The sequence below is a fragment of the Vombatus ursinus genome, unplaced genomic scaffold (genome assembly GCF_900497805.2).
Source record: "Vombatus ursinus unplaced genomic scaffold, bare-nosed wombat genome assembly UNPS02014945.1, whole genome shotgun sequence".
In the NCBI taxonomy this organism is placed as follows: domain Eukaryota; kingdom Metazoa; phylum Chordata; class Mammalia; order Diprotodontia; family Vombatidae; genus Vombatus; species Vombatus ursinus.
In genome coordinates this window covers 2,922,885-2,950,542 of record NW_020954723.1, presented here as the reverse complement: position 1 = coordinate 2,950,542, position 27,658 = coordinate 2,922,885, and the positions used below count along the sequence as shown (strand labels likewise).

Below are 27,658 nucleotides of genomic sequence, written 5' to 3'. Positions count from 1 at the left end.
GAGTTTTCTGGGAGCAAGGTATTTAGCCCTAATAATAATTCACATTTCCATAGTCTTTTAAGGTTTACAGAGCATATTCTTCTCAATAGTCCATTGAAGTAGTGGGTACAAATATTACTAACTCATTTTACAGACAATGAACTAGAGGGAGGTTAAATTACTTGCCCAAGGTTGTACAGCTGGTATCAAAGCCAGAACATAATTATGGGTCTTCTGATTATAAGGCCAAAAGTATAAGCAGTTACCAAGTTTACCAAGTTAGACCCTGGGTTGGCTATCAGACAGAAACCCAGCCTCCACCTAATCATTTGGGTTTTTGCTTAGCATGATAATGCATTCAATTGGAAGATTATATAATTTTAAAGTAGATCCTCAGGCCAATTCCCAGTGAAAACTATTTTTATTGGAATTGCCAAAGGGTGGTGGATATGAGGAGAGGAGGGTGGGGGAAAGAAGAAAATACTTGTTGGGTATATTTTTTCCTTTAAATTCCAAAATTTCCAATAAATTTAACCATCCATTTCTGAATAGAAGTTCCCAGGGGGAAAAAACTAGTGACTATAAATTAATCTCACGATGCCATCTAGTATGCATGAGGTTCTGGGTTCAATCTCTCACATCCTTGTTGTTCTTTTTGTGGTATTCTGATATAATGGAAAGAGCCCGGGCCCCTAGTTTTGACAATGATTATCTATGTGACCTTGGGTAAGTCACTGCCTCAAGTGTAAGATGAGAGGGCTGGATAGTTCAGTTACCTCCCAATTCTCATATTCTGTGAGACAAGTTATTTGCTTCACTGGGGAAGATATTGCCTAGGATTCCCAATGCTTTGGCCAGGGGTAAAGCCTCAGTAATTCAGCAAACACTGATTAAGCATCAAGGGTGTTTAGAACACTGGTGGAAGATGCCAAATTTGGATGACGTTCAGAATTGGCTGTACTGTTATTGTAGCCCCAAGGTTGTGGGTAGGGTTACATTGTAATCACCTTCTCACTAATCTTCCTGCTTCCAGTCTTTCCCTTCTCCATTCCTTCCTTCACACAGCTACCCAAATTATTTTCCTAATGTACAGGTAGGTAAGTCATATTACTGCCCTTCTCAAAAACCTAGTGGCTCCCCATTGCATATAAGCTGAAATTCATATTCCTTAATCTGACATTCAAGGCTTTGTAGAATCTGGCCCCAACCTACCTTTCTAGTTTTCTTTCGCATTATTATTTCCCCTTATGCACTCTGTTTTCTACTAAGATTGGACTACAGGCTATTCATTGAACTCAGCATGCCGTTTTAGAAAGAATAGCTAGTTATTTATTTATATAGTGCCTTTTGGTTTGCAAATTGCTATATGAATATTATCCTATCCTATGCAGCTAGGTAATGCAGTGGGTAGAATACTGGGCTTGGAGTCAGGAAGAACTGAGTCCAAATCTAACATCAGATGCTTACTGTGTGACTGTAGGCAAGTCACTTAACTTCTGTTTGCCTCAGTTTCCTTATCTGTAAAAGGGATAATAATTATAATAGCACCTACCTCTCAGGGTTGTTGTGAGGATCAAATGAGGTAATAATTATAAAGTGCTTAAGACAGTGCCTGGCACACAGTAGGTGCTATATAAATATTAGCTATTATTATTGTAGTGCCTTTAGGATTGCAAAGTGGTATATAAGAACATTGTCTTATCCTAGGCAGCTAGGTGGTGCAGTGGATAGACACAGCTCTTCTTAAACTGTGGGTCATGACAACAAAAATTTGGCAATGGTAAAAGGTTTCTGAATGTGCAACGACCAAAAATCAATTAGAAATCAAACTCGTGATGAATCCAAGGTATTTCCAGCAGCACTTGCCCACGTTGCATTGGGCAATTTCACGGCAGCCTCAGTTCTGAACACAAAGCACGCGCACTTTGCATTGTACATGCCCTCAGACCACACAATGTCAACAAATTCTGGCTAAAGGAGAAAAGGGGTCACAAGTGGAAAAAATTTAAGAAGCCCTGGGATAGAGCACTGGGCCTGGAGTTAGGAAGACCTATATTCAAATTTTACCTCAGGTACTTCCTAGTCAATAGCCCTGGGCAAGTCACTTAACCTATGTCTGCCTCAGTTTTCCTCATCTGTAAAATGGAGATGATACTAATAGTAGCTACCTTCCAGGGTTGTTATGAGGATAAAATGAGATAATATTTGTAAAGCATTTTGCAAATCTTAAACTGCTATATGAATTCTAGCTGTTATTATCTTCACAACTGCAGGAGATAGGTGCTATTATTATCTCCATTTTACAGAGGAAGAAAACTAAGGCTATATATATGGGTTAAGTGATGTTCACAGGGTTGCCCATTAGGAAATATCTGAGGTTGGGTTTGAATTCAGTACTTCCTGGCTTCTGGTCCAGTACTCTATCCATCATACCACCTAGCTGTTCTCACTCAGTTCAGTTGTGAAGGTCATTCTCCATGCCTACAATATACCCTCTCTTTAGCTCTAACATCTAGAATCCTTATCTTACTTCAGCTTTGGTGTTACCTCCTCTTTGAAGCCTTTCTTAATGCTGCTTCTTCTCCTTCTTCTCCTTCTCCTTCCTTCCTTCTTCTCCTTCTCCTTCTTCTTCTTTCTCCTCCTCCTTCTCCTCCTCCTTCTTCTTCTTTACTCTCTCTCTCTCTCTCTTTCTTTCTGTCCTCAAATTCCCTCGTATTTATTTCTTGGTGTACATCTCTACTCTAAGTACAGTATAAGCTCCTGGAGGGCAGGGACTGTGCTTCGTATTTTTGTCTTTGAATTCCCACTGGGGCCTGGCACAATGCTTTGCAGATAGTAGGCACTTAATGTTAGTGCTCAGGGTCCCCCTCCCCAACTGTGGATTCCCTAAAAGCTTCCCCAGGTCCAAGGTGTGTTGTGGGTCAGTATCCATTCGTAGTTGGTAACACTAGATTAAAGCAAAAGATATTTAATTAAACAGAATAATACAATGTCAAATGGCAGGAAAGATTTTCCCCCCCACATAGGAGTTTTTTCTCTCCCAGGTTACCATACCATAAATGGGAGAAAAGGTGCACACAGGGAACATTTGTGGCCAGGAAACATACATGTAGGGCAGAGAATTCATGTGTAGGATTAGTTCATGCCCTCATTGAAGCTGCTTGCTCCCCTGTGGAGTTGCAGATGTCCATTGTTAATATCATTGGTTGGGGTAATTCCTCCATTACACTGGGGACCACTGAGGATCTGTTCTCTTGGACACACTACTTTCTGTTCCAGTCAGTTGCCATCTCCTAGGCTTCTGCTGCTATGTGCTTCTTTCTCCATAGAGGGAGCGTTTATGGACTCTTTTAGATCCTAGCCCCAGGGACTATTTCAGCTTTTTTTGTGTTGATGATTCCAGCCATCTGTACTTACCTGGTTAGCTAGCTGGAAAAGTCCTTAGGCATTTAAGTCAGCATTTTGAATTCATTGTCTACCAACCTTTGCCTTTAGTTTACTATTTCACTTAGGGTAAGAAAATTCCATTTAAATTCCTTTCTTCTCTCACTATGCCAAGGGTTGTTCCTGTAAATTTCACCCCATTTGGGAGCAAACCCATCATAGATGTGTTGTCAGTCAGTCTACATAGAGCTCCCCACTGATCAAATTATATATTCTTTGCATATTTATGTGTGCACAGTAATAAGTGCACAAAAGTAATAACTACATAAAAGAGGTGTAAACAATATTCCATGTGGGATGGAGGGAGTGGGAAGAGGTCTTTATCAACTTAGGCAATCATAGGAGACTTCCTGGAAGAGATAGACTTTTTTTTTTTTTGAGGCAATAGGGGTTAAGTGACTTGCCCAGAGTCACACAGCTAGTAAGTGTCTGAGCCTGAATTTGAACTCAGGTTCTCCTGACTCCAGGGCCAGTGCTCTATCCACTGTGCTGCCCGGAAGAGACAGACTTTAAAGAATGGGTGACAATTCTAAAAGCTGGGGTAATCAGTGAAGGTCTTACAGGTGTTAGAAACAGTTGTGAGCAAAGTAAGAGATGCAGAAAAATATGAGGTGGGTAGGCAAGTAGTCCCAGTTTGTCTGGAGTATAGGGTATGTGGAGAGAAATAATCCAAGATAAATAAGAGTGGTGCTAGACTGGAGTTTACAATTGATTTAGTAGGCAATAGGACTTTGAGTAGAGAAAGGAAATATGACCAGTTCTCTGCATAAGGAAAACTTGTCTAGTATTAGTATGAAGAATGAATTGAATGGAGGAGAAAATAAAAGTTGAAAGCTATTGCAATAATCTGGGTGGGTAGTAATATGTGCCTTGCATTAGGGTGTTGGCAGTGAGAGTAGATAGAAGGTGGGTGCAAATAGATTTATTCTGGAGAGGATCTCCCCCTTATTGTACAGATAAAAGAAATTAGGCCTAGAGAAGAGCAGAAACCAAATCCAGGAGTTCTAGAGAAGGCTGTGAAGCTTGTGGTTATCCAATAAATTTCTTCAGGAGGCAGTCATAGTCGGGGCAGCCAAACCAAAAGTATTTTATTTAAAGAATGGTCCCATGAGAACCACAGCCATGAAGGCATAGGGAAAACCCTCAGGTAACAATGAGATCTTGGACAAGCTACTTCCTCTCACTGGGCCTCAGTTATCATAAATGAACTGGAGGCTTGTTTTCAACGTGAAAATCTTTTTTTCCCTGTTTTTTCCTAAAGGAGATAAGCAATTGGTAGCAGAAGTAATCCTAGTTCTGAACTACAAGGCTATTATTTGAAAGGAAAACTCAGCAATTAGTTAGGGAATGGGGCCACTCTGACCATTGTCTATGAAGAAGGGATGTAGGAGGGTGAAGATTGAAAAGGGGTACCAGGCAGCTAGGTGGCATAGTGCCATTTCCTTCTCCAGATCATTTTACAGGTGAGTAGAATGAGGCAAACAGGATTGAATGACTTGCTCAGGGTCACACACCCAGTGTCTGCAGCCAGATTTGAACTCAGGAAGGTCAGTCTTTCCAATTCCAAGCCTGGCACTCTATCCACTGTGCCACCTAAGAGCTAGCATGTAAATAGTGTGTGAATAAAGAGACAGGGACATATGTGAGAGATATTGCAGAGGTCAAAATCTATAGCAGCTAGGTGGCACCCTGGATAAAATGCCTCAGTTTCCTCATTTGTAAAATGTTCTGGAGAAGAAAATGGCAAACCACTCTAGTATCTCTGCCAAGAAAACCCCAAATGGGGTCATAGAGTCAGACATGACTGAAATGACCGAAAAACAAGAAGCCACCTTGTTGGGATCTGAGGGATAAGAGCATACTTACGCATACCAAAAACCATCCTCTCATCTCAGCCTCCCTAGCTCCTTTGGACTTGTATTAGACCTGAGACCCTCAGCTCCTGCCACCCTAAGCCAACCAACACAGGGCTTTTCAGCGAAAGTGGAACAGGTGGCTTCTGGGAGATGGTAAGCTGCTTGTCACTGGCAGTGTTCACAAGGAAACTGAATGACCACTTGTCAGGAATGCTGAAGGGGAGATTCCTAGTTAGGTATGGGCTGGGCTAGATGGCTTCCATGAAGAAGAATGTCAGGGAAGGGGCAAAAGAATTTTGAGGGCCTTGACATCTATCAGTTCCTAGAGCAAGAACCTCTCATGGCATAAGCCAACTTTTCTATTATAATTTTGAATTTGGAGAGGAAAGAAGGTTAGGAAAATAACATTTAAAAATGGCTCCAGTCAGTCTCAAGTCCATTCGAAGGCAGCTGGATCCAGTATTCTCAAAGCATTTATGGATCAAAAAGGCAACTAAATAATCCAGTGCTAAGAGCATTGGGCCTGGAGTCAGGACTTACCCATGACCCTGGGTAAGTCATGTAACTTCTTTGTCATTTTTGTTGTTCAGTCATTTCAGTTGTGTCTGATTCTTCACGACCTTATTTGGAGTTTTCTTGGCAAAGTTACCAGAGCGGTTGGCATTTCCTTTTCCAGCTCATTTGACAGATGAAGAAACTAAGGCAAACAGGGTTAAGTGACTTGCCCAGGGTCAGACAGCTAGTAAGTGTTGGAGGCTGGATTTGAACTCAGTTCTTCCTGACTTCAGCTGGGTGCTCTATCTACTGTGCCACCTAGCTGCCCCCATGTAAATTCTTTATGCCTCATTTTATGGGAATAATAACAATAACCCCTATCTCACAGGGTTGTTGTTGGGAGGATGAAATGACATAATATTTGTATAATTATTTGTAAGGATAAAAATGAGATAATATTTGTATAATTTGTAAAAATTTTGTTTATTAAAGTTCCTGGCACATAATAAGCACTTCCCTTTATTTCCTTCCCTTTCCATCTGGTGATAGGAGAGGCCCTTTCATGATAAAATTGAAAGGAAGAGATAATAACAGCACACTTATAAATGCCATTCAGTTGAACAAAGTTTGTTCTCCTTTACATTACTGTGATCACCATGTAAATTGTTGTGCTGGTTCTGTTAATTGTGATCCAATTAATATGATTATTAAGTGTTCATGGCACTATGATAATTGATGATGAAAAATGATGATAGCTATGATGAAAAAAATGGTACATCTTTTTTCAAAGGGTTTTATGGTCTGGGAAATGATGAAACATATGCATAAATAGTTTTAATATGAGAGAGCTATCATAAAGTGCATAGGAGAATTAGAACAGTGACTTTAGAGAATCAAGGATAGAGGGATAACCTGGGTCATAGATTTAGGTGTAGAAGGACTTCAGGTATTATTGAGTTCAACCTTCTTATCTTATAGCAGAGGAAACTTTTGCTTGATTAAAAAACAAAATGTTCTCTATCCTTTCAAAGTTCATGCTTTCTGCAGATTTCACGGGTGTGCTATCTGTGCCCTCATCCAAATCATTGTATTTTATTCTGTGGCAATGAGGAGCCACTGGAAGTTTTTTTTTTTTTTTTTTTTTTTTTTTTTTTTAGCAGGGGAGTGACGTGATCAGACCTGTGCCTATTCCTCAAAAAACTCTATGAAGTAGATACAAGGTACTTGCCTTCTCTCTACATCTCTATCTTCTTCTTCCTCCCCCTGGCCCTACCCCCACTATTTTACAGATGAAGAAATAGATGCCTATGACCACATAGGGAGTGTCAGAATCAAGGATGTAAATTCAGGTCTCCCTGACTCTGAGTCTAACTTTGTTTCCACTATACCATTCTCTGTTAAAGGAAGGAAAGTGTGACTCCAGTTACTGTCACTGTTGGAGAAGACTAGGCTTATTCCAGTTCCTTCAGCAAAAGAAAAGTCTTTTCTTATTGTTTGGTGATAGAACAGTTTTCAAATGTCCTCATGGTCCACTCAAGCTGTTGAATTCAGCTGTATTAAAAGTTGCATGTTGTTTTACCCCCATTAGACTGTGATCTCCTTGAGGGCAGAGGCCATTTTTGCCTTTCTTTGTCTCTTCAGTACTTAGCACAATTCCTGGGACATATTAGACCTTTAAGAAATGTTTCTTGACTTGACGTAGATGAGATAACTAGCTGATGTTATGAACACTAAAATGCATTGAGTCCTAACTATTTAGGATTTAAGTCAGTTTCAGGAGTGATCTGAAATGTTCCTCATTCTTTCAATAGGTATTGATAGCCCATGCTTATAGTATCATGGGTTTTTATGTTAATATTTTGAATTTCCCTGTAAAACGATCACTTTATTTTTTTAAAGAGATCAACACCAAAAATTGAAATATAATCCACTCTTTACTATAGAAATGATTTTGAAAACAGGACAAGGATGAAAGAGAGCAGTGGGGAAATTCTTGGTGAAAGATAACAGCCTTGTTGGTCTCTGCCTGGGTCAGACCATATGTGGCCTGTATTCAGTCCCATAGGTCAAATTTTAAGGACTCCAACTTAAAAGGAACTCCAGTTTATGTGAACAGGAAGATGAGAGTGATTGAAGGCCTAAAGATTTTTTAAGAAGTATTTTGTCTTCTTGAAAATGAAAGGACAAAGGTGGGCAAAGTTGCCCCTTCCAAACATCTGATGAGTTTTAATGTGGAACATGAAAAAAGACTGACTCTGTGTTGGTCTAGAGTACAGAATGAGGAATATTGGTTGGAAATTGCAAAGAGGCAGATTAAGGCCTCAGTATAAGGAAGAACTGTGCAACCCATAGATCTGGCCAGCTCTATACTAACAGGCTACCTTTTCAGGCGGGGATCTTACTATTACAAAATATATTCATAATAGGAGTCATAGAAAAAAAATTTCTGCATTTGGAAGATTGGACAAGATGACTCCTGAAATTATTTCAGATTCTAAGGCTCTATGATCCTCTCTGTCATTATAAAATATGAAAACATCCTTGCTTCAAAATCCCCCAATTTAGAATTTGCCTAGGTGGCATGATGGAGAGAGCACTGGGGCCTGGAGTCAGGAAGACTGATCTTCATGAGTTCAAATTGGGCCTTAGACATTTACTAGCTGCGTGGCCCTGGGCAAGTCACTTCACTCTGCTTGCCTCAGTTTCCTCATCTGTAAAATGAGTTGGAGAAGGAAATGGCAAAACACTCCAGTATCTTTGCTAAAAAAATCCCAAAAGGGGTCACAAAGAGTCAGATGTGACTGAAATGACTGAGCGAAAACAAGGATTGTACTGATAATTTCCTATCCTAAATCCTATTGTCCATGAATTTCCACTTCAAAAACAGATATCTAAAAATTTTTAAATGTTTTATTGATGCTATTTTTTACCTCGTTATTTCTTCCCTATAGCTTTGTTCTTCCCCTTCCCCAACATGTAGAACCCTTTCTTGTAACAAAGTCATGCAGTTAAGCAAAACAAAACTGCACATTAGCCTTGCAAAGGCAATATTTTTACCCATCTAGACAATATGTAACTCATTCCACACTTAACAGTCCACCACCTGTCTGACAAGAGGCTGGAGACATGCTTACCTGTCAGTCCTCTGTAACTACAATTGTTCATTGCATTAATCAGAATTCAAAGACCTTCATGGATGTTTTCCTTTACGTTACTGTGATCACTACATAAGCTGTTTTCTTGATTCTGTTAACTCTGCTATGAGTCAATTCATATAAGTCTTCCCAAGAGCCCCCCAAATTGTGCTGATGATTGAAGTGAATCTTACCAGTGGATTTGTGAAACAAAGCCCTCCCTGGTCCAGAGTGTTGTGCCCTTTTCTCCTTGGGTAGTCAAGGGTTCAGCCTGGAGAGTAGCCTGGATCTAGGAGGAGATGAGGACACAGGAGAAATCAGTCTGATTGGGATCTGCCATTAGAGAGGGAAGTAAAGATATGATTGATCAATGACTTTCATCCCTTGGGTGACATAAGACAGACAATGACCATTTTATGGACCTCTATACCAGCTCCACACTCCACATTGGAGAAAGATTGGAGAAAAGTCCAGGAATAACTCCGTTTATACAAGGTGGAGAGTAGAGGGACTGTGGGACAACAGGAAAAGCGTTAGACATGGAAGGAAAAACCAAGTTTGAATCCTGGTTTTGTTATTTACTAGTTGTGTGCCCTTGGACAAGGACAACGAACCTTTCACATTTCAGCTTCCTCATCTATAAAATGGTGATCTGTTAAAAAAAAAAAAAGATGCTCACAGGGTTGTTTTGAGCATCAAATGAGATCTTGTCCATAAACTGCTTTATAACCACAAAGCAGGATAATAAATATTAACCAGCACTACACCATCATTATTATTTGAAGCCACTATTAGAGAAATAAATTGTGAAGAGGTTTGAGAAAGGCAAATCTTAAGGGAAATTTGTTACTCTTGCCAAATTTCAGACATGGTACAGAAAGATGGTGTGAAATCTCAGGAAAGAAAAATAGAGGACAAGGTTTAGAAAAACCTTCCAAGTGGTAAAAATCAATTATGTTGTAGAATCATCTCTCCTCAAGGGAAACAGGGTCAGAGAGCTCATCCCTGGAGTCATTTGGAGCTGGGCTGAATGAGGACATTGAATGACTGTGTTAATGAAGAGTCCAGGAGACACTTACCTTAGAGCCTTTCCCTCATTTCTGTTGTAGGCAGACAGCTTGGGTTTCCTGTGGCAATGTCTGCAAGGGTGCTGTAGACCTGCCAGGCACTGAGATTACATTAGGACCACACTGGACAGTGCTGGTATGAATCACCCTGGGGTAGCAATATCCACAAATCAAGGGGATGGCTTCTCTTTGGACAGATCCCAGGGCTGTATGTATCGAACAAGCCAGAAGTCTCTGTGCACTAATGCCAAAAATTCCTTATATGTCCTTGCCAATGACATTGTATGTGAGTTTGCAGGTCTCCACGCACATTGGGGATATTTGCAAAATTTAACACAAAATCAGTGTAAGAAATGCAGTGGTATTTGTATATAGAAATTTTGATAAGGTTTATCTTCTATAGGTAATGCAAGAGGGACCACTAACACTGACACTTATTGTCATCCTATTTTCAATTTCTATGCTACCTTTTATCTGGGGAACAGAGAATCCAGGAATTCTGGGCAGACAATAACAGCTTCCTCGTCAGGACTGTTGGAGCAAAACTGATTGCCTTAGGATACCTTAGGGATTTTGAACTCAAAAGAACTTTAGAGGTCATCTTATCTAGCTCCCTCGTTTTATAGATGATACTGAAGTCTAGAGGAGGGAGGGAGGGAAGGAAGGAAAGAAGGAAGGAGGAGAAGAAGAAAGTAAGGAAAGGACAGAAAGGAGGAAGGGAGGGAAGAAAGGAAAGAGGGAGGGAGAGAAAGAGAGAAGTACGGAGGAAAGGAAAAAAACAAAAGAAGGAAGGAGAAAGGTAGGAGGGAGGGAGGGAAGGAAGGAAAGAAGGAAGGAGAAGAGGAAGGAAGGCAAGGACAGAAAGGAGGGAGGGAAGAAAGGACAGAGAGAGGGAAGGAAAGAGAGAAGTAGGGAGGGAAGGAAAGAGGGAAAGAAGGAAGGAAGGAGGAAGGGAAAGACAGAAGAAGGGAAGGGAAGGAAGAAGGAGAAAGGGAAAGAAGGAGAAGGGAAGGAGAGAAGGAAGGAGAGAAGGGAAGGAGAGAAAGGAGAGAAGGAAGAAGGGAAGGAGAGAAAGAAGGAAAGAGGGAAGGAAGGAGGGAAGGAAAGAAGGAGGAAAGTAAGGCAGGCTGGAAGGAAGGAAGGCCTTTGATTCTGAATCTAATCTTTTCCACCATACCATGCTGCCTTTACTATAGCTTAAATGCAAATTCCAACTCCTTGGACTTCTGTTACTCTGAAGTTCTATCTTTTCCCAAGGGAGGTTCTGGGTGGCAACTGGCATTATAACAGCACGTGTCTCTGATCCTATTCTTTTTTTTTTTTAGCAATTTATTTTTAAATATGTATTTTATTCCCCCCAATTACACATTAAAGTAATTTTTAAGCATTTTTTAAAAAAAAAGTTTTGGGTTCCATCTGATCCTATTCTTAAGCCTGATCATCTTGCCTGTTATTTTACATCATTACTTTAAAAGACTTGTGCTTTCATGAAGGCAGGTAACAATCCCTCTACTGATGGTTTCATAAATTGTGGCCAAAAAAAGCCAGAGAATCCTGGAAGGATGGCAGACTAAGTGGTAACTGAGGATAGTGCTCCCCTCTTCCCTCTCCCCACCATTTTATAAACAAGGAAACTGATGACATGGTCTCCCCCAGGGTTAGTCTTGTTTTGTATTTGTATTTGCAGTGCTTAGCAGTCAGTCAATAAGCATTTATTAAGTGCCTGTTATGTGCCAGGTGCTTTGCTAAGCCCTGGGAATACAGAAAGAAGAAAAAGACAGTCTCTGCCCTCAAGGAGCTTAAGGGAGACAACATGCAAACAAATAAATACAAAGTTAAACAGGAAATAATTAACAGAGGGAAGGCACTGGAATTAAAAGGGGTTGGGAAAGGCCTCCTATAGAAGGTGAGATTTTAGTTGGGACTTAAAGGAAGCCAGGGAGATAGTTGGGAACAGAGGAAATTGGACTCATTGATTTCTGGGGCTGTAAAACTATGAAATATAGGAGTGATGGCAGGAGAGGGGTATTTTGGTTTGGAAGATTACTGTGCATGATTAGTGGATCTAAAGGGGAATAGGTTGACATAATCTTTCCAAGAATAATGACAGTTTTAGTTTGATTTTGAACTAGGAAGAACTGGAAAGTGAGGGGAAGGTAAGTTAGGGCACTGGGAGTAGGGAGCTGGTATGAAGGTGGCTGGGGAGTAAAGGGAGGCCTGGCTGGGGCCAGTCTAAAATAGGAAACCCTGGAAGGGATTTACCAATCAGACCAGATGGGCTCCAGAATGGGAATTTTTGAGATGAAAGGGTTAAATCTTCAGGGAATAGTATCTGGTCTAGGTAGCAAAGCATCTGGTGAGATAAAACCGCAAGCAGGCAGAGGAGAGGGTAGGATAGGGAAAGACTAGTCAGAATTTGAGAGGATGGTTGGACAAAAGTCTAAAGTCTCTGTCCTTGATTTTGGGAAAGTTGCAGAGTATGGGTAGAACACTGGTGGGAGTCTGGAGGGGCAGATCATAAAAAGAGACATGGGTATTGGATATTGTCAACAGAAAGGGAATGAGCTGGCAGCATTGTGGAGTGTGGCCACAGAGGTGGGAGGTGCTGAGACAAGAGCCTTGCAATGAACTCTGTCGGAAGGTTTGGATACTTCAGGAGATGGGCCTTTAGAGGGTGTCCCCAAAGCCTCAATGCAGCTCTAGGCTTTAATAGTATTACCTGATCCCCAAAAGTCATTGGTATGAGACTGTCTTCTCATTGGTGGAGATCATTGCCTAACCTCTGTGTGTGTGTGTGTGTGTGTGTGTGTGCGTGCTTGCATTGGAGTTGGGGTTCAGTGTTGGTGAGAACGGGAGAAAAGAAAGATCTGGTCTCTGTCCTCTCTTTGGGCTCGTCAGTTTCTTTGGCCTCTTCAGGCTTTGAGCTTTAAGAGAGGGAGAAGATGGGCTATTCCAACATATAGAACTGCAGTCATGTCCCTATTCCCACTTTGATACATGAGAGATTTGGGGGAATTTTTCCCATTGGGTGAGATCTGGGACTCTCTCTTGGTTGAGTTGAGTTATTTTGCTCCCAATGGGAGAGTACCTTTAATCTGTACTGTCTGGTATATATTCTCTTACATATACTGTCTCTGATTTCTGTTTTGCTGTCAACTTGGATAAATGAGTTCCTTTGCTATTCACTATGTGTGTTCATTGTGCAACTGGCATCTGGCGGGAAGGAAGTCAAGCCTTGGATATAAAGCTTGGGGCCCTCCTTCCCTGTTAAGAAACAGACATCAGGAGTTTAGCTTTAACAATAAAGTTACTTCCCCTAGAATGCTAATATTTAAGGGAGCAGTTAGATATAATTTGAGCCCATACTCCTTCTCTCTGAGGAGAGCAGATTGGCCAACTTCTGTCTCCAACCTCCTGCTTTCCTTCCTGGCAAAAATTAAAGTCTCCCTTGTAGAAGGGTGGGGAGAGGAAACACTAGAGATGTCTATTCTTGCCTCCCTGAAGCCACACCTGACAGCCCCATACTATAATAGCTTAAAGCTGCCTGGAGACTTTGGGAAGATCCTGAATAAGGTACATTTTCATGATTTGGTGCTGACATTGAGGGAGGGGGTCTAGACGGAGGGAGACTAGAGTCCATTCCTAGGAAAGTTCATTCTTGAGGAAGGCAGTGCCTTGATCTCTTTGGCAGTCTGGTGAAGCCTATGGAACTCTTTCCAGAATAATGTTTTTAAATGCATAAACTGAAATACATAGGGTTAGAAAGGAAATAATGTATTATTAATCACTATTAATTAAATTATTAATTTATTATAATAATTACTAATATAATTTGCTATTTTACTCCATTTGTAAAAGATTTTTTTAAGTTCCCAGACTCTAGATTAAGAATCCCTTGTCTAAAAGATCCTATAAGGGGAAAGAAGTAATAAAGTAGAATGATAACAACTCTTGGAAAGAGACATTATAGATTTATATCACTGAAAGAGAAGCATGAATGAATGATACGTGTCTGAACTGAGAAAAGGAGCGGTGAAAAAGGAGAGAGAGAGAAAGAAAAGAAGAGAAGTTGGGGGTAGAGGGAGGGGGTAGACCAAGATTAGAGTAATGAAAGCAAAGAGACTAAGTCTCCATCAGCAATTTGGAAGGCTCTACAGGTTCAGAGCACCAGCGCAGCTGCCCACCCTTGGTCTGAACCAGGGGTCTAAACTCTTGTTCTTGGTCTGCATCCCTTGTGATGTCTTTGCTTTCCAAGCCCAGGATCTGAGTCCAAGGCCTCTCTGTCGGTTTAGAGTACTCACAGTGTCAGCCACCCCTGTTCCATAATTCCAGCCCTGGTCACTTACCCGTGGACTGGATTTGTGATTTGGGGCTAGAAAAAAAAAAGACATGGTGATTTCTCCTTAGATTTCCCAATCACTTCTTAGTCTGGAGCACTTCTTAGGGCTTTAATGGAGAGGTTGTGGAGAGAGTTGGTCACTCACTGCTTTCTCCTCGTCTGTCTTTTTCTGGTCCTTTCATTTCTTGTATTTCAATGCAGTTAAGTTGTTCCTTAATCTTCTCTGTGACAGAAAGGCCATCCTGAATTAAGAATCTGAATCCCTGAGTTCTCATTCTGGCCCAACTGCTTACTACCTGTGTGATCCTGGGCAAGTCATTTATTAAAAGCCCAGATGATTTATTAAATGACTCAGAGCATCAACTTTCTCATCTATAAAATGGAAATAATAACACTGTTTCTGCCTGCCTCACAGGGTTGCCATATGGTTCAAACAAGATAATGAATGGGAAAGGGCTCTGAAAAACTGTGTGATGCCAGATACAAATATAATGAGATTATTATTGCAGGAGAGGCCGTGTCATATAAGAGAAAGAGCTTTGGAACTAAGGGTCAGAAATCCTGGGTTCTCATGATGTTGGCACACATCTGTATGACTTTGTCAGTTTATCTCTCTGTGTGAACTCTGAAGTTACCTACTGTCTTTAGTGGTTTACAATATTGTGCTTCACAACCCAGCACCCAGAAAAGAGACACCTTCAGATCATTCCTGTACTTTGAAACACTCTTTACCTTCCTCCCACGAGGTACCGGTTTCTAAGACAATGTGTGGCAAACCACAGCCACAAATGTACTCCCTATGTCCTAATACTGTTTATTTTTTTTTCTAGCTAGCATTGAAGATGCCCAAAACAAGTCTGTAAATCCAAAATGATGCTGTCTTTTGATGTGAAAGATCACATGAATCCAAGTGTGTTAGGGGACTCAAATGAGATAATGGATATGAAGTACTTTGCAGACCTTAAAATGCTATGTAAATGCCATATTATCATTATATTAGCCTGCAGTCACCAAGCCTCCAGTGTGGTGATGACTTTATTCCCTGAGCTTTTTATTGCAGTCCTGCTGAATTCAAGAAATGATTATAGAGTGATATAGGGGTATGCTGGGAAATATTTAACAACCAGTTCCTCAATTTAAAAAGAAAGTATGTGCACAGAATTAAGTTAATCTGCATTATTAATACTTTCTTAAGTCTAGATAATCCACAAAAACAACAAATCAACCACTGATTTGTAGTGATTACAGATTTCTGAGGTATAAATGCTTACACTGAAAATTTAACAATCAACTCTCATAGGTTGGTTAGAGTTAGCTCCAGCAAGCCTCTATGTGAATCCATGTCTAATCCTCTCCTTTCCTATTGGATTGTAAGTATCTTGAGGGTAGGGGCTATGTCTTACTTATTTTTGTGTCCCAACAGTGACTTCAGTCATCATTCCTTGAAATGCTTATGAAACATTAATGAATGAATGGAAGAATGAATGAATGAATAAATACAGAGGACTCATGTAGGCTCTCTACTGATGTCAGTACTGATTGTACTGAGCTATCTGCAATCTCTATCTACATCTGCTTTGTGACCAATACATATGTTTCCAAGAGAAGAGGGCTCAGAGTACAATCTGAAATTGACCTCTAGGGGGACTGAACCTATGACTCTGACCTCATTAGCAACCACAGAGCTAAGCAGATCTGACCACTGGTAAATCTGGTTGTGAGGATTTTAAACATGATAATTTTGGCCACGAAAGGCCCAGCACATTCTTGGGCTAGCTTGGAAACTCAGGCCTTATTGAATGAGATTTCCCTTTCTGTTATCTCCTCCCAGATTTTGTCATTTCTACATAGAAAGGCTGTTGATTTTTGGTGGATTTATTTTATATTCTAATGCTGAACTAAAGCAGTAGGGAGGGAAAACAATGGAAAGAGGGCATTGGCTCTGGCCTCAGAGCTTGTTTGTTGGTCAGTTTCCATTTGGGGTTTTCTTGGCAAAGATACTGCAGTGGTTTGCCATTTCCTTCTCCAGCTCATTTTACAGATGAGGAAACTGAGGCAAACAGAGTTAAGTGACTTGCCCAGGGTCACGCAGTTAGAGTCTGAGGCCAGATTTGAATTTAAGAAGGTGAGTCTTCCTAACTCCACGTCCAGCACTCTACTATATCACCTAGCTAAATTCAAAATCTGCCTCTGATAGTTAATACCTGATGACTTCTGGGTAAATACCCTCTTTGGGCCTCAGTTTACTTATCTGTAAAATGAAAGGATTGGACCAGACAGTCTGTGGGGTTCCTTCTAACTCTCAAACTATGAGCCTATGAAACTATTAACTGTCTCAATTACTTTCTTTGCTTTTTTTTTGGTATTTTCTAAGTAAACCATACGTCATCAACAAATGAGGATAATGTCACCTTTTTTTTTTTTTTTTTAGGCAATTGGGGTTAAGTGACTTGCTCAGGGTCACACAGCTAGTAAGTGTCAAGTGTTTAGTCTGAGGCTGGATTTGAACTCAGGTCGTCCTGACTTCAGGGCCAGTGCTCTATCCACTGCGCCACCTACCTGCCCCCATAATGTCACCTCTTTAGAGTTTTGTAAGCATATGGACAGCAAAACTCTTGGTTCACTGAACACAATTTTTATTTTGGTAGCTCGGTATCTGTGACCATCAGTGAAGCACTGTGGCTCTAGAGGACACTCAACGACTCTTCCCAAAGTAATAGTAACTAGCATTTATATAGAGCATTAAGATTTACAAAGCACTTCATAAATATTATCTCATTTTATCCTCACTACAACCCTGAGAGTTAGGTGCTATTGTTATCCCCATTTTACAGATGAGGAAACCGAGGTGGTGACTTGCCCAGCATCACACAACTAATAAGTAACTGAGGCTGGATTTGAACCCAGAATTTCCTGACTCCAGGTCCAACACTCTATCCACTGGACCAACTAGCTGCCTCAGAAAAAAGTAAAGAAGTAGATTGAATCTTCCTAGAGAGGGATAAGCTATTAACATCATATAGACCATCAGATATTTGTGATTTGACAAAAGGAGAAGGGGACAAACATTTATTGAGCATGTCCTATGTGCTAAGCACTTTACAAATATTATCTTTTTCAACGCTCATAACAACCCTCGGAGGTAGGGGCTATTATTATCCCTATTTTATAGATAAGGAAACCGAGGCAGAAAGCAGGAGTCACTTAATGGAAGCTCTGGCCACATACATATGTACAGTTTTCCCTTCAAAGAAATCAGTACATACTACTGCCCTGTGAATGGTATCACACAGGGATTTGGAGAGAGAAGGAAATATTTTCCTGGATGGAGCGCATCCCCTGCAGGCAGTAAGTGCCATATCTCCCCATGCTTGGAAGATCTTCAGAAATGCCTCTACCCTTTAAGGTCCAGCGCTCCTGTGCTGACCCAGGTCCCTCTGTGCCTGGTATGTCATGGTCGCTAGAGATGATGTGCATGAGAAAAACCGTAACAAACGGAGACTGAACAGCCCTTCCCCCACCCCGCCACCAACCTTACACCTGTCATGTGTTTGACTATTTAAGGGAAGTGTGTTGTAAATATTTATCTTGATTTTGGAAAAGGCTAAGATTTTCCTCTGGTGAGCCCACACAGTCAGACTGCTTGGCTACATCCAAGGAGAATCATTGAATGTTCAGAGCTAATTCAACCATCAGCTTTGGGCTGCAGCCGCTTCCTGCAAAGGTTGTTTGGGCCAGGAGCCTGCTCTTGATTTGTCCCATCTCTCCTCCCAGCAAACAACTCCTCTCTCTCCTTTAGCCCCAATCTCCTCTCTTCCTTCCCTACCAAGACACACACACACACACACACACACACACACACACACATACACACACTTTTGTCTGGCAAAGAGATTCTTGTTACCATGGAAGCCTCGTTAAAATCTGCATCTTGCTCAGTCTGGGCTTTATTATTGCTGCTTGTTGTATTTTTAGCCTGTGGCAACTGAGAAGAGGATGGGAAATGGGGGAGGCTGTGGACTCAGGGTAAGGGGAGATGAGAAGGAAGAGGGAAGAGCTGTGTCTTTGCTTGAACCTCTGTGACTGCTCCTTCGTTAAGGGGATTTCCACAGGAAACCTGTGGCTCTCCAGCAATGACAGCTGTCCCTGTCACATGTCCTCAGGAACCTCTGCTCTCCTTTTCCATGATCTCAGCCGGCCCCAGCGCTGGGTGTCACCTAAGCCAGGGGGTGTTACTGATGAAAGCAGGCAGGATCACAGATTTTCCAGGGCTAAAGGAACAGGATGTAAAGGGAAGGGGTAGGTCAGTTTGCTGAAGATGGTATGTGTGAGTGTAAGGATAGCTCAAGGAGACTGTGTTTTCCAAACCTAAGCCTTTCACTCCTAACTCTGTGCTATGTGGGACTTCTTTGAATAGGCTTAAAGACCCAACCATCACTGATGGCCCTATAACTACTCTGGTCTGGTTGCCTCTTTTTTCATCAGGTATGATCAGAAAAAAGGAGGGGTCCCAGAAGAATTTCTTGTTTATGGTTGAATCCAGCTGCAATGGTGATTCTGGATTTCCCGCAAATAGTTTAGTCTGATATTTATTTGTTGTTGTTGTTCAGTCATTTTTAGTCGTATCTAACTTTTTGTGATTCCATTTGGGATTTTCTTGGCAAAGATACTGGAATGGTTTGCCATTTTCTTCACCAGATCATTTTATAGATAAGGAAACTGAAGCTAACAGGGTTAAGTGACTTGTCCATGGTCACGCGGTTACTACGTGTCTGAGGCTGGATTTGTACTCAGATCTTTCTGACTTTAGGCTCGGTGTTCTATTCATTGCACCACCAAGTTAGTTTCTGGGTACAAACTAGTTCCCAGAAAACAAAATGATTTGATGAGATCAAATTACTAAATAAACTTAAGTCTTGTTCGTTAAATCACCCCATCCACAAAACAAAACCCACCAAAAAGCATACCAATACCACACCAATGTTGACTAAGGTGACCAATGGATTAAATGAAACTGCCCACAACTACTTTTTGTTTGTTTTTTTGTTTTTTTGACTAGGCAAGGGGGTTAAGTGACTTGCCCAGGGTCACACAGCTAGTAAGTGTTATACGTCTGAGGCTGGATTTGAACTCAGGTCCTCCTGAATCCAGGGCTGGTGCTCTATTCAGTGCACCACCTAGCTGCTCCTTCACAATTACTTTTTGATTCATAACATTTATTTTAATGAACACTTGAATCCTCAAGATGAACTAGATGGTAGACAAGTCTCTCTCAAGTTTAGAATTCTTGGAATTCATTTTTGAATAAGTAGCAAACAATTTTTAGACACCTAATTTGACCAGTATCAGTGGTGGTATCTCTTAGCTTTAGCACTCCAGTTACCCTTCTTCTTGTGTTTAGCAGGGTAACTTCATTTACCATGTTGACTCTGGAAGACAAGGAGCCTTAGAACCACAACATTACAAAGGATGCATCTTACTCTGGCACTTAGCAAATGATGAAGTCCCCTTCATCATCTTCCTCTTGCTGCTAGGTCCAAAGAATGTACCTCTAACTTTTCATAGGAATAACTCAGCCATGGTGTACTCTGAGGGAGTGAGATTGACATCCAACTAGAGGGTCCAGGCTTTGAAAGCCTTCCGTTCCAACCCTTACCACCTATCCTGCCCAACCTTCTGATTCAGCTCTCCAACTATGTTACTTAATTGGCTCTTTTATGGGTGTTAGGCCTTGTACTTTGGAAGTAGTGCCATTTCTTAAATAGGCACCAATTGTAAAAAGGATAAATGTCTTGCTCTGAGATGGGGGAAGGAGGATAAAATCAGTTTTCCAAGTAGAGGCAGATTAAGAACCATGTCTGATTACGCTATATTGGTCTTTTGGAGGTACATACTCTGACAGGCATAGGATCACCACTGGGCAGAAGTAATTGTCTTGGCTTCATATCTTGTCTTGGTATCTTAACTCCTCCTCTCCTTCCCAATGTGTAGATTGGCCATGAACTCAGTACCCAACTTTTGTTCTTGTCAGGATCAACCTGGTTGTTCAGTGCAGCAGAGGGCATGTGAGGTCTTTGATGGGCACAAATCCTACACAAACTGTATGTGGGGGAAGGCATTGCACAGTTCCTTCACTGTTCCTGACCCCAAAGGAATGAGCCTTTGATTATCTAGTCCTGTACTCTCCAGACCTCAGGCCACTTGACTAGACCCATGGCCGCTTCCCAGAAATCAGCATAGATGAAGATCTTATCCATGACATCCCTCAAAATTCACTCACACAACAGCCAGGCAGCCTCATAGTCCACCCAACTGGGACAATATCCTAGAACCCCCATTCCACAGGGTATTCTCTGTTACCATATTAATGGTCATTGAAGTTGAATTGCACATGTTTGTCTTCTAGCTGTTTGAGCAGTTGGCAAACCAGGCCCTCATAGCCATCGGGCTAGCAGAGGCAGCAAGGTATCTAGGCCTAGACTGGAGGTCATAGTCTCTGGCAAATTTGCAAATTGTTAGTGCAGGAGAGTAATACCAGAAGAGCTTGGTGAGCTAGATCTTAATGAGAAAGGCCTTCTGTGCCCTATGCTTTTGTGGTAGAAGGAACATTTTGCATCAAACCAGCTCATAATGGGCCACTCTGGAGGAAAGGTGGTGCTGTGAAGCTGCATCATTCATTCAATAGCAAGTAGGGTCCAGTATTAGGTGAACATCTTTCAAAAGTGGTTTAGCTAGTGGTTTTGGTATTAATTACACTGGATGGTTCAGGAAACTCCAATGATTTCCATTTGTACTTATTGATAATAACTAGCACAGAGGTTGCTAAAAGGGCCTGTACAGGTATTAACTCCCCAAAATTCATAATGTCCAAATCCATAGTGCACTCACTCTGATTAGTCATCCCAGCTGTGACCCAGAAAAAGGGTCTTTTCTACCCTCTTCCACCTGAACAAGTATGTCCCTTTGGTGGTTTGCCCCGCCCCCAACTCCCAATGGAAACTGAGGTGAAATTGTAGACCCTCTGGGCCTGATATGATACTAACATGGCTACTGGTATCTAGCAACCCCTTATATATTTGGCACCTGATCTCTTTTCAGGCCTCTGTGGGTAGGACATTTGGTCCTGTGAATAGATTGACCTGAGCCTTGGCCCTAAAGAGACTTGCCCTGATAGTTCCTTATGTCTGGATAGGGATCTTTGGGTGGCTCAGATCTGCCAAGTGGAAAAGGGGCTTTAGGTGATGCCCTAAGCTTAAGTGAGGCAGAAAGACCCTTACTCACCTGACAGGATGGTACAGTTTTACTAACATCCCAGCAGACTGGTGATCAAATGCCCTCTTATCAACCCTATGTTTCAGGAGCCACACTCAAAGCTCCTTTGGGATCTCTGATTCTATGATGTCATTACCCTCTGGCCACGTAGCAGGGCTTTGGTCACCTTCATTCCTGCTATCCTCAGAGAGCCTATTTTTATACCTTGAGGGAATTTCGTCAGTCATGCCCATGATTATATGGAAGTGAAGCAGAGGGGACCATAGCTAAAGCCTGATGCCATTGTCATCTGGCTCTATTCAGAAGGCCAAATCTATTTGTCTGTCTCTTTCCCCCCCCCTGCCCTCCTGCTATAATCCACACACACTAGATCTCTCTCTCTCTCTCTCTCTCTCTCTCTCACACACACACACACACACACACACACAAGGGTTGGTCAGTTAGCTTGAGAGTCCCTGGGGGTGGGTCAGCATATATGTTAGCAAATTTTACAACTAATCTTCCCTGTCATACATGGAACAGCCATTTTGGTTTTAACCTCAAAGTCCCCACCTAATGCCTGGGTTTAGGGGCAGAAGGTAGAATGAGCAGGTCATAAATAATTCTCTGTCATTTTTACTGATGAGGCACAGAGCAATATGATTTAGATTTAAGCAATCAATCAGGAATCTATGTCTCTGGCCTCAGGTTCTTAGCTCTGTATGCCAGACCACACTTGCGGTGAGCTACATGTCATGGTTGTAATAGCCAGTGCCTACCACATCCCACTCAAATGGAGTTTATCTGTCTCTTCAAATTTCTTTTAGTCCTATGTCCTGGCATGTATTGACTTTGGGGCATATGACCTCTTGTATACCTCTCTTACTTAGTCACTTTATATTAGGGGGAAAAGTTCCTTTTGAACCCCATCAAGGTGTTCAAGTAGAATGTAAGCTCCTTGAGGGCAGGAATCTTTTTGTTTTTGTCTTTATATTCTGAGTTCCCAACACAATGCCTGCCTCGTAGCAGGCATTTAATAAATGCTTGGGAATTAAGTTGAATTATTGTTAGGCCATAATATAGTGGAGATAAAACAAGAAGAATATCAGCAGATGTCTCTTCAAGGTCCAGGTCTTCCAGTAACTCATGTGATAAGAGCTTCATGATCATTTCTCATCTTACAAACCTAGGATCAAAGGCTCATGGAATGTTAGGGTTGTAAAGGACAATAAGCATAATGATACACAACTCACGGTAATGTTATGAGGAGAAAAACCTGATTTAAGGAATCATAAAACCTCAGAGAACCACAGAGTTCATCTAATCCAACCTGTGTCAGTAGCATGAATCCCTCTCTAGCATCAATCAATTAATAAAGCAATCCATAAACATTTACTACTGTGTGCTAGGCATTATTCTCATCTAACCTCAGCTTGAAGTCCTGCAGTAAAGGAGAAAGCATCACCTCTCAAGGCAGCACATTACTTCGGGCAACTCTAATTGTTAATGATGATGATGATGATGATGATGATGATATGACAGCTAGGTGGCACAGTGGATAGAGTGTCAGGGGGAACCAAATTCAAATCTTGCCTCAAACACTTACTAGTTGTGTGACCCTGGGCAAGTCACTTACACTCTCTTAGTCTCAGTTTCTTCATCTGCAAAATGCAAATAATAACATCTACCGTAATTATCCAGTTGTAAGGATCAAACAAGTTAACATATGTAAGGTGCTTTACAAACCTTAAAGTGATATGTAAATGCTGGCTATTGCTGTTACCTGTTGATTTGTAATAATAAATGACATATGCATGTTAGTGTTAGCAAAACGCCTCACGTACATTTGAACCTCTGACCACCCCTTGAGGTGGGTACTATGGATATTATCTTCACTTTCTTACAGAGAAGGAAGCTCAAGAGTTCCAGCTCACTCTCAGCTGATACCTATGAGGTAAACTTTGCCCTTCTAGGATTGAAAGACTGGTTCACCTTATTTATTTCTCATATTTCATGTACTTGTATATAGACATCTCAGATCATGGGTTGTGTTACTGGATCTACTTTTTGGGGGCATATTGCCTCCTATAGATTTCATTGGTCCTTTCTATCGCTATCCTTTTTTTCTGTACTGTACCATGGCAGATATGGGTGGGCAGTTTTCCCCTTTCATTTTTCAGAGTTAAAATGTAAGGTAATTTGAAACACCCCCTAAGGATCTGAAGTACTGTTATTGTAACGAACTGAAGACATCTCTATCTTGCCAGCCTGTTTACCCTTGCTGTTCAGCTGAATGCCCCTCTTCCTGAGAAGCAGTCAGTAAGTGGAGAGGGGTGTCCGCAGACAATGTCTCTCCTAACTTGAGTTTAGCTAATCATCTGAGTTCCCTTACTCCCCAGGCAGTAGAAGGCATACAACTCTGGCTGTGTCATTCCTTGTTGACCAGGGAACGTAGACCCCCAAATTTGGGTCTCAGAGGGTTGAAAAAAGGAGATGACTTCCTGAGTTTTCATTCTGAAATTCAATTTATTTATCATTTCAAGTTGGTGTGCATGTTCTGTGAGAGATGTGAGGAAATGCAGGGGTTGGCTTTGTTTTTAAATTGAAGGAGATTGTTCCAACTTGCTCATCCTAGAATGAGTAATCCAGGCTTTCCTTCAGTACTGTTCAACTGTGTATTTCACAGCTGATGGGGAAACCAAGGCACCAGTGTGGCAGCATGGAAAGGGCCCAAATATGACATTCAAATACCTGGATTAGAATCCTGCTCCAGATTTCTACTGCTTACTTATCCCTTCCTTTTCTTCATCTGTAAAATGGGGATAAGATTAGATGAAGACTTTCTGATCCCTTCTGTCTATAAATCCTAGAATCCCATGAAACTATCAGCCCAGAGGTCAGACAGAAAGTTGACATATTGAATTGAACTTAGTTCTCAGGTTGCTTGGTCATCCTATCCATCCAGCAGCACCCCTAAGAATACTCAGTACCTTTTAATCTGTGCCATTCTCTTCTCTAATACTCTATGTTCTGCACAAATAGTTCCTGATGTTGTAATAACCTTACTGTGAGGCAAACCAGCTGGAGCCTTTACAGTAACAGTTCAGTGGGTTTTAACTGAGGTACTCACTGACTCAGGGTGGTATTTTCTGAGTGATTTAAATGGATTTAGGGAGATGGATAGCTTTTATAAGGCAAGGATCAGAGCTGTCTAGAATAAGGATACACACATATTATCTATCTCTATCTATCTATGTGTATATATGTATATATCGTCATATTAATATACAAAGACATGTTTATGCACACGTACATATTTATATATGATGCATATATGGATATACATGCATGTGTACATACATATATATACAACACAAATATTTATATATGTATATGCATATGTATATGTATGTATATGTGTATATATGCCCAGGACTAAAGTTTTCTAAGCAGCAGGAGAGAGGGAAATTAACCAGATTGCTGGGGAAATAGTGTGGCCCAATGGAAAGACCACTGGTTCTGGAATCAGAGGATCTGGGTTCAGATCCCCCTTCTGACATTATCTGGGTGATAGTGGGTGAGTCATTTCATCTCCTTTGGCCTTAATTTCCTCATCTATAAAATAAGGCGATTGGACTAAATGGTTTCTGAGGTCTTTTCTACCTCCTAAGTCAGCGGATCTTATGATCTTTTGTCGGGAAGACATAGGAAGGGGAAATAAATTGTAGATAGATAGGTAGATAGATAGATAGAGATATATGCACTTATATAGATAAATATAGATACATTAATGTATAAATATATCAATTATATATTAATATATGGTATGTAAATATCATATATAGGTATATATAAATATATGATATATGATATATAAATATGTTATATATCAATTAGCTGTAAATATATTGATGTAGAAAGATATATGATAAATTGTATATATATACACACACAATGTATATAGACACACAAATAGGTACACAATGTGTATATAGATACATACATTGTATATGCACACTATATATACAATGCATATATGTATATAACCAAAATGTAATATATGCACATACAATGTATATATACAATATAGACTGCATATACACAATGTATACACATATATATACAATGTATATATACATATACACACGTGTTTTGTTGTTGTTGTTCAGTTGTTTTCAGTCACGTCTGGCTCTTTGTGACTCCATTTGGGATTTTCTTAGCAAATATGCTGGAGGGGTTTGCCATTTCCTTCTCATATTACAGATAAGGAATTGATACAAAAAGTGTCAAGTGACGTGCCCAGGGTCATACATTTAGTAAGTGTCTGAAGCCAGATTTGAACTCAGGAAGATGGGTCTTCCTGACTCCAGGCTAGTACCCTATTGCACCACCTAGTTGGGCCCACCGCCCCATCTCCCCCTACCCCCCACACATATAGACAATAGGTGAATGTGAGCAATAATTATGTCATCATACCCTTCAGCAAATGTAGAGGCCATAACAGATGACACAGTTGTTTTGACAAATGTGTTGCCCAAAGCAGATGTCCAGAACTGACCTGAGATTCCCTTCTGCTAAGCTGATGCCTTACTTTAACTCTCCATCATATTACATGTAATGTATATATAATAAATATGATGTGGAGTCACTATATACCACGATATAAATAATATGTAATACATAAGATGTGGGGTCACTGTATGCATGATGTGGGATCACTAGCAAAACATCAGCTTGACAGAAGGGGGTCTCGGGTCAGTTTTGAACATTTGCGTTGGGAAACAAATCTGTCAAAACATCTGTGTTAACTCTATTGTGTCTTCTACTTTTGCTGAAGGGTATGATATTAGAATGATGATTGCTCATCTTTACCTATTGCTATAAGATTTGCAAAATGCTTTACATCTATTATCCTATTGATTCCTCAAAACAACCCTATGAGGCAGGTTCTATTATTATTCCCATTTTACAGATAAGGAACCTGAGGCTGAGAAGTTAGATAATGTGACTTCAGTCACATAACTATGAAGAGTAAAAGGCGAGATTTTATTTCAGGTCTTTCTGACTCCAAATCCAACACTCTCTGGCCACCCAGGACTTTTACTTTAAAAAAAAATGTGAAAGGAAGCCAACTAGGAAGCTAAGTGGCTCCCTATGGGAAGCTGGCTATAACACAGTTTGTTATCTTTCAGGACTTCATCCTAGAAGGGAAGATATTGTTTGGTTGGCCCACACCAATGCTGCTTCCAGATAACTAACTAAACATCCCTAAAACCGAGATAGTTATTCAAATATGGAAACACTGTGGTAGGTGGAAGAAACACTAGCTGGAGAACCACAAGATCTGAGGTCCAGTCTTAGCTTGGTTATGTGGGCAAGTGATTTTATCTCATGGGACCTCAGGACCCTCATCTGCAAAATTGAGTGGATTGGACTAGATCAGAGATGCCAACCTGTAGCTGCTGGACAGTGCCAGCTGAACTGTAATAAACTGTAATTGGAAAATGTTTAACAAAATAACTAAAAATACAATAGAATCATGTTAATATGTGGTTTTCTAAGTCAATATCAAAGGAAGCTAGGTGGCACAGTGGATGGAGCACTGAGTGGGGAGTCAGGAAGATTTGAGTTCAAATCTGGACTTAGACATTAGCTGTGTGACCCTGAACGAGTCAGTTAACCCTGTTTGCCTCAGTTTCCTCATCTGTAAAATGAGCTGGAGAAAGAAATGGCAAAACCCAATATCTTTGCCAAGAAAATCCCAAATGAGGTCATGAAGAGTCAGAAACAACTGAACAAGTCAATATATCATCCACAGGGATCCTTATAGATAGTTAGTGCCTCTATTTCTATTTGAGTGGGACACCATTGGACTTCTTCACTAACATTCTATTATTCTAAGATGCCTACTGTGAAGTGGGACTTACCACTTGAATGCTGCAATGATGACCCAGGTGCCATCCAACACATTAAGCTACTTGATCAAGCCTACCTGTGCTAAAGAAAATGAGACATTTAGTCACTTTTGAAGAGATATTTCTGTTACTGGATTGAAGGTGGGAAGGTAAGGCTCAATGAAATATTAATATTAAG

At 40.9% G+C, this 27,658-nt stretch overlaps 1 protein-coding gene across 8 annotated transcripts in view; it reads left to right on the top strand.

Annotated features, from left to right (window-relative positions):
• The window catches only part of LOC114030102 (sodium/calcium exchanger 3), a 216,225-nt gene that overhangs the window by 123,588 nt on the left and 64,979 nt on the right, over nucleotides 1-27,658 (top strand). The window lies entirely within an intron of this gene.